Consider the following 8,385-nt stretch of genomic DNA (forward strand, 5'->3'; position numbering starts at 1 on the left):
AAGAACATTTCTTTAAGACTTTTAGTAACAGCACATGATTTTGTCTACTTTTAAAGCTGTTTGGTCAGCATTTGCAGTACATGGTTCACTTTGGCAAACTTTTTAGCACTTAGTTCTGTCTGGCATGAGAAGTATAAATAAATTGTTCTTTTTGTTCGTAATCAAGTTTATTAATACATCATTAAAACTACTGGTACGGCCACGTCAGAAGAGCGGACAGAGGACGCTGGTAAAACAAAATCACAGAATGGAGCCCGATTGGAAGAAGAAAGAGAGGAAGACCCCGAAGGTCATTCAGAGATGAAATCGACGAGGCTATGGAGAAAAGAACCCTGCGAGATGGAGACTGGAATGACAGGGAAAATTGGAGAAAACGGTTAAGTGAAGGAAGACAGTGAAAACTGTGGAAATCCTTAGTAGTAGTAGTAAAACTAACAATACAAAAGAATTACATTTTCAAGAATTATGAGTAATTAAATTATACAAATGTGTAAAAAAACTAATAGTAGTAATATTTAGATCGCATTGTTCATCTCATTTTCCTCTTCATTGTTATTGTCATTCTCTTCTTCAATGTCATCTTCCAATACTTCACTTTGTTGAAGTTTATTGTAAAATTGGTGATGGCATGGTGGTACGAATTGCAAAAGTGATCTGATATCATTAAGTTTTGCTTGACTTAATTTTCTTCCTTCGGGGTAAAGAATGCTTAAGTTTAAAGAAGCTAGGTTTACAGGTCGGCCTTTCAATCTCTTATTTAGATTTACTGAATAAAATTGTATTTCTTTGTTATGTGTGTATTTAAATTCCATAACTCCTGGATGGTCTTGAGTAAATTTCATTTGTTTTATTTTTAACCATTCTACTTTTTGTTCATCTGAGTCTTTTTTGCGGTTTACCAGATTTTGTTTTAATGCATCCATACTCTTGAAATCCTCTTTTTCCATGCATACTACTTCAAATTTGTTCTTTTTAACTCTTGAGTTTGAAATTATGTTATGCCATTGTGTAGGCACATAAATTTCAGGATGATATTTCAACTTTTTTTCTATATCACCAAAATCGCTATCGTTTTGTAGATATGAATGTCCTGGCTCAGCAAACTTATGAACTACTTCCTTTATGTTTAAAGTAGGGGACTGCACTATGTACATCCATAACGCGGCAATATTAATGTTGCGGTTTTGGCCGCCACATGAGTCAGACCATGCAATCAATATGTCCTTATGATCATGGGTATTTATGAATTTTAAAATACATGATCCTATTTCCTGGGAACCTCGTGAGGCAGTGCTCTCATCCCAAACATACATTGTCCCGACATTATTTTCAAAATTATGTATACCAAGATTGTAGCATGAAAGCTGCCTCTTATAGTAAACAACTCCTGTGGTTAGTTTAGGAAGAAGCATTACTTTCTGAAGATCAAAACTAATTACTGTAGCTTTCCCTTCTTTACTAATCTTAACGTCTTCATTTATTTCTGAGCGAGCTAACTGTACTTTTCTGTGGTGTAGTTCCTGGTTTAGTTTCTTAGTCTTTAACATTGCTTCATCTTTGTTTTCCTCAGCTGCCTTTATTTCAATGTTCAACCTGTCACATGTTTGACAGGTATCTTTTCGTGGAGATTTAAAACTAAGATTAAAATCACGTCTGAACACTTTTTCATAAAGCGATTGGCTTGGAACTTTGTCAACATTTCTCTCTCTTAAACTATCAACATAGAGTCTGTACATTAATGACAAATTTAAATTACAATCCAAGTATTTTTTTGGGATTGAGTTCTACAGTAATGACTTACTATGGTAGGGAAACTTTGTATATGATTTTTTATTGACTCCATTGTGGACGGTGAAGATTTGTTATGAGGCACTTTTTTCCCTCTAAGATCACTTAAATTTCCACTTTTTTTCTTAAGCAAAGCACGATGTACTCTACTACTATTGATTTGTAATATTCCCATAAACATTTTTTTGCATACTTTAATATCTCCGTTTTCAGAAGGGATATAAAATTCACGATTGCCTGTTTTTTTTTAATATCAGTGTTCTTACGACGTCTTATTATCGTTCTACATTTTACAGCATCACTTATTATGCTTGTTTGAGTTTCCCAAGACTGTGACTCGTTATAAAACAAATTAAAAAAACTTTCTTTTTGCTGTGCTGTAAGCTTATTTTGGCAGTTTATTTTGCAATTGCAGGAATAGTCATTAAAAGATTTAGAGTATGACAGTACCTGAAGTATTGATATATCCTTTACCAGCTGCCCTTTTTTGCTTGCGAATATTTTTTTTCCACTTCTTAGGATCAGATTTTCTCTTCTTGTCTTGAGGTTCTTCCTGCCCTCTGGTATTTTTTTCATCTGTAAAAACACAAAATTATTAATATTTTATATAAGTAAATATTTTACATTACTTTTTTATGTTATAACATAAAACTACTTTGAAACACACATTCACTATGCATAAGACAGACAATTTACGTTCTCTTTTGCCAAAGTGAACTATGTGATTTTAATTTTTTTTTTACAATTCCAATATAAATTAATGGAATATATTGCTTCATTCTTATATAGATAGGTAAATACTATGTTCTTAGGTTGGTATAACTGCTCATATTTCACAGCACTCCCAGTGGACACTGCAAGAAATAAATTTGCACATGGTTCACTTTGGCAAAAGAAACGTTCCAATACATAACCAAACTTTGATAATGAAGTTTTATGGCAATAAATATTATTATCTTACCTGATTCTGTAATATCCGAATCAGAACTTGGATGGTAACCATCTGAAGACCCATTACTGAAATCAGCGTGTTCATCTTCACTAGAATTTCTATCAACAATGTCATGACGATGTGAACTATGTGCACGGGAAGCCATCTTGGACTGGATGATGGTTCACTGTGGCATATGACTACCAGTACTACCACCCTTTTGCTAAATAGAATTTACTAATTTCCAGCTGATGTTTTCTGTTATTCACATAGTTCGTTTTGGCATAAGTTTAGAACAAAAGTTTCCCTCATAATGGAAATGAAAAAGTTAAAACAAATAAAATGCACATAGTTCACTCTGGCATGAGACCATCCATTTTATATAACTCATTTTTTTTAAATATGGAATGCCCAACTTGTTGCAAAACATTTGCAAAAAATTATATTCTTTTGTTATATTAACTCTTTGGGCAATGAAATCACAGTTTTTGCAACAACTGTGGGTTTATTCTCCGGTTAATATCGTAATAGTTGAAATGCCACAAAAGCTTAAATATATTGTTCTTTTCAGTTACAGATGTCAAGACATTGTTGTGTACCTCGATGCAAAAGTAATTACACAAGCATTCTGAAGTTGGAAGGGCCTGTAAGCTCATTTTCTTTCCGAATAGATATACACCCAATTGGTACTAGTTTAATAAACCGGAACCGTGTCTACGGAGATGAAATTTATATCAATGAATTCTCCTTCACTTACTAATGATTGTGCAATGATTTTTATTCGGTGCAAAGCGTTCTTTTTTATATAATTCCGATTTAAAATATGCCCGATTTTTAAAAGCCACCGCCATTATTTACCATGAAACAACAAGTAATGACAATAATGACAACTGTTTCTTATGATCAAGAAGGGTAATTTTAACCAGTGTTGCCATAGTTATTCAAAATTATGTTTTCTAATGAAAAATAAAAATTTACCTAATACAGGCTTTACACCAACAATAAATTCACGAAGAAATTCATGAATTTATTCATCAATTTCTGTGTCAATAAATTCGTGAATTTCTTGGATGTAAAAGTTTCTTTGACTTCAAATAAATTTTTACATTAAGTGTCATTATTTCAGTAGTACCAATGGTTTTATTATTGGATGTTATTTATTGTTGTTTGTTTGAATAAAGATATTTTGGATTTGGAAATATAATCAGAAAACAATATCGTTTTAAAAAGAAAATAGTGATTAAGATTGTACAAAAAATTATGCTGAATTTGGTAAAGAGTAAGAGCTTGAACAAAAGGTAAAAATTAGTGGAAATTACATGTAATTAGTGAAAACTGTTGATTTTGGACACAGAAGATAATTTCAAATAACTTTAATAAGGACAACATAGCTAAAGAAACAGAAAAAGCGGTAATTTTATTTTTTTTTGTATGATAGAACAAGAAAATCTAGCATTTATTACATACTAAAAATTAACTGCTGTTAGCAGAAATGTTAATCAATTCATTGTGACTTTTAGAAGAATGATGAAAGCCTTTATTTAAATACAATACCTGCCTGCACCAAGTCGAAGTAAAGAAGAAAGAAAGGTACAATACTTTTTATAATCTTTTAACCACTATTCATAATATTTTCTCAAGAGATACCTAATAAAAATAAATGGGTATGTTTATTGTTAGAATATTGAGATGTGTACAATTCTAATCAAAAAGAGAAGTTGTAAAGAAATGAATACTTAAAAACAAATAAAAAATGGAAATAACCAGTAATACTTTACCACTAGTTTGTGAGCTGATTCTTTACAATTTTAATAATTTGTCTAACATATTACAATTTGCTTTATTGAATAGTAGGGTAGGGTAGGACTAAACTAAATATATAAAAATACAATCATTTTTAAATATAATATAATTTAAATGGTAAATGAAGAATGATAATAACAGGAATAAAAGCTAGTTTTAATATTTGTTATACACAAACAACCAATATTTTCTTAAAATAAAATTCGTATTTACCTATTTTATTCGTAGGATATGGAATTCTGCATTTTTAAAGAAAGATAGTCAACTTTGGAAGGAAACTATGAATAATAAAGTATAAGAGTAAGAAGAATTAATAGGAAAGAACAAAATTAGTAGCAGGCCAAAGTCTTCATGTAGAAAAAGCGGAGAAGAGAACACAACAGAAACATGTCAGAGAAATGAAACTGGCAGAAGACATGAATTGAAAAGAAATAGATTTATTACGTTTAAAAATTAGATTATGCAAAGAAAAATTTAATAAAAAATGTAAAAAAAAATTATATGTATATTAATGATCCTTCTGAGGTTTTCCCATAACAACAATATTTTATAGGGCTCTCAAACATCTTCAACTTAAGTTCAATAATGTCTTTATTTAGCAATTCATCTTCAAAATTGTCTCCACTTTGATTTTTCAATTAAATCATTTCAACTGTACAGCCACTTCCATTGACTAAAATGGGAAACTTTCTTCTTCCATACACATTTTGTTACATATCTGGAATTCATTATACAAAATTTCAGGATGTCTCAGTGAATTGTTTCAGTGGACTTCTGAATGTGAATTTAAAATTTTATCAATAATATAGAATAATCCATATCTGGTTCTAAAAAATAGATCAATGGACTCGATGCAAAGTTAATTTAACAATCCTATCAATAATACAGAATTATCCATACCAGTTCCATCCAATACTGGTTCAAAAAGAAAATATATCCAGCGAGTATCAGAATTTAAAATCAATCTTTGATGTATTTAAAGCATTTATTGTAAATTTTTAGAATTCCATGATACATCCTTGATATTATTTGGATAATTAATGATTAACAACTCTTTTTTGCAAGTTGCTGTTTTTGAGAATCATGAGCCGAATATGAAAACCTAGCTACTATCTCCATACTTTTCATTTTGAAATCTTATGATACTTGGCATTTCAAAGAAAACCATCCTTTCCTGTTTCAGAAATCAATAGCACCCATATCTCTTGGAAAACGTTGTTTAATCAATTTTTAAACTTTCAAGATGATAAAAACATTTACCCAATGACTAGACCAAGTAAAAGATAGGAGTGAAGAAAAAGGTAGAATTATATAATCTTTTATTAACAAATATTTAGGTACTATATATAATATATTCTCAAAGCATTAAATAAATAATATTTGAAAAAAAGGTGTAAGAAAGGGAAAAGTAAACAATTTTTTAATAAAACTAGAGTTTTCTGTCTCGAAATTGTATGTTTTTCCTAAAAAAAAATACATAATATTATTTTCTGTCTTTTATTATAGAATATTAAACTTACCTCTTTTCCATAACTATTACTTGACACGACTTAAAAATGCAAAGTTCAATTTGGTTCAATCACAGTATTCTGTGGTTCAATAATCAAAAGCAAAATAATTATTATCCCTACTTCGCGCCAAATCTACACAGGTTGGTGACATTGAATTCACGTCCAATAAATGTGAAAAATAGAACATGTTCTATTTCGTCAATTTCTTCACGAATTTATTCATGAAGTTATTCACGGCAAAATTGGATGTCAAATTGGGCTTTACACACGTCAAATTTGACCTTGAAGCGACTTCATGAATTTCTTCATGAATTTATTGTTGGTGTAAAGCCCGTATTAAACTTAAAACGAATAAATTATTACCTACTTTTAACTGAAAAGTATAGCTTTTTTACAAGGGTCAGTTTAGATTTGGTTACGTTACTATACGTTTATTATCACGTTTTCTTATGAACAATAAAAATTTTGATAAAATTTTATTCTTATTACTGCTTTTTTACCAGCGTTAGGTTAGATTTGGTTACGTTGGTTTAGTTTTAATTTCATGTTTTCTTATGAAATATAAAAATTTTAATTTTTAATTATACAAAATTTTATTCTTATTACTGCTTTTTTACCAGCGTTAGGTTAGATTTGGTTACGTTGGTTTAGTTTTAATTTCATGTTTTCTTATGAAATATAAAAATTTTAATTTTTAATTATACAAAATTTTATTCTTATTACTGCTTTTTTACCAGCGTTAGGTTAGATTTGGTTACGTTGGTTTAGTTTTAATTTCATGTTTTCTTATGAAATATAAAAATTTTGATTTTTAATTATATTATAACATTTTATTTATTTATATTACTGCTTTTTTTTTTTACCAGTGTTAGGTTAGATTTGGTTTTTTGGTTTACATTTTTAATAATAAAATAAGACGATGGTTAACTCGTTTTGCACGTGGTTATTAAGATTTTATCCACCTGTTTTAATTAAGGTAATTTTCATGAAATTTTTAGATCTTTTAAAGGTTAAAACTGGCAACAATGTCAAAAGTACATAAAATTTAACTTCTTGCTCATGGCCGCCATTTTCATAATTTAACAGTAAAAACAGTGAGATTTAATATGTTTTAAGTTACGTTTTTTTTATTAAGACATGTATATATACTTTTCTTTGCTTTTTATGTAATTTTTTTTTTATTCATACTACTTTTTTGTTATTTTTTTCTGTATTTTTGATTATTTGGGCACTTTTACTAGTTTAAAGCAAAGAAAACATTAAAATTTGAGGGTTTTTTTCACTTTTTCGGCTAAGTCCACAAAAAATTTGGCATTTTTGAGGCGTTCCGGCTTACTAAATAATTACCGCTAAGCATTTTCATTCTGAAGATATAGTACTTCATCGTACATGGAAAGACAAGGATTGATTAAATGCTATTCCTAGGATTTTCCCCAATCTTCCGGAATATATGTCTATTCATAAACCTATAGACAGAAGTGATCCATGAGAAAGACGACAACTCTTGATAAAGAGAACCACAAATTGGAACAACTGGAAAAAGACTTTCTCAAACAAGAAACAAGATTTAATAGACTCGTTTAATAACTTTATTAACAAATGCAGCATGAAGATTACTTTAAATGAGTGGAATCAAAAAGTGACGAATGACAGTGTATATTTTTATTTTTTAAACATTCAAGAATGTAGTGACTCATATGACATTGGTTTAAAGATATTAAGTAGTGTTAAAATTTCTAAAAATTTAAAAGTTACTGTATATATAGTGTACTGTATGTATAGGTGAAAATTTGTTTATATAGGTTTGGTCTGATTCCAACACTTACCTTACTTTAGCGTGGATAAGATAGTAGCTAAAGAACCACTCAGTCCCTGTTTTTAAATGACAGTCAAATCAATATCGTTAATTCTGTAATATTTATTAGGTATTCTTAGCGATAGTAATTGTAAATAGTCCTTGCATTCCTGAAGTAAGAAACTAGCCTCAGCTCAGTGTCAATCATCTGCAAAAATGGCATATTTCTGATTGTTTAAGTCTCATCTTTGATATAAGCTTCCTTTTTGGGGTTTTAGTAAAGCAGCCCAATTTGATACTATTTTTAAATTACAAAAAAAGAAATTAGTTATCTATTTGGTCTTAAAAACATACTTCATTGCTACTTTAAAAAATCACAGAGTTGTGACGCTTCCTTCTTTATATATTTTAGAAACTTTGTTTGATTCACAACCATCTAAAAATTTTTCCTGAAACACCTGATCATGGCTACTCCATTAGAAGTTCTAGTTATGATGTTTATTTACTGATCTTATTGAGTAAGTAAAGAATTCTATTCTATATAGTGCAAAAAAACT

At 29.4% G+C, this 8,385-nt stretch overlaps 1 long non-coding RNA gene across 1 annotated transcript; it reads left to right on the forward strand.

Moving 5' to 3' along the window:
* Nucleotides 1-3,695: 3,695 nt before the first annotated feature.
* LOC140435648 (uncharacterized) lies at nt 3,696-4,990 on the forward strand. The gene is made up of 3 exons (XR_011950212.1): nt 3,696-4,130; nt 4,243-4,309; nt 4,751-4,990. It is a non-coding gene; the product is annotated as an uncharacterized lncRNA (long non-coding RNA).
* The last annotated feature ends 3,395 nt before the right edge of the window (nt 4,991-8,385 follow it).

Source organism: Diabrotica undecimpunctata, chromosome 3 (genome assembly GCF_040954645.1).
Source record: "Diabrotica undecimpunctata isolate CICGRU chromosome 3, icDiaUnde3, whole genome shotgun sequence".
In the NCBI taxonomy this organism is placed as follows: Eukaryota; Metazoa; Arthropoda; class Insecta; order Coleoptera; family Chrysomelidae; genus Diabrotica; species Diabrotica undecimpunctata.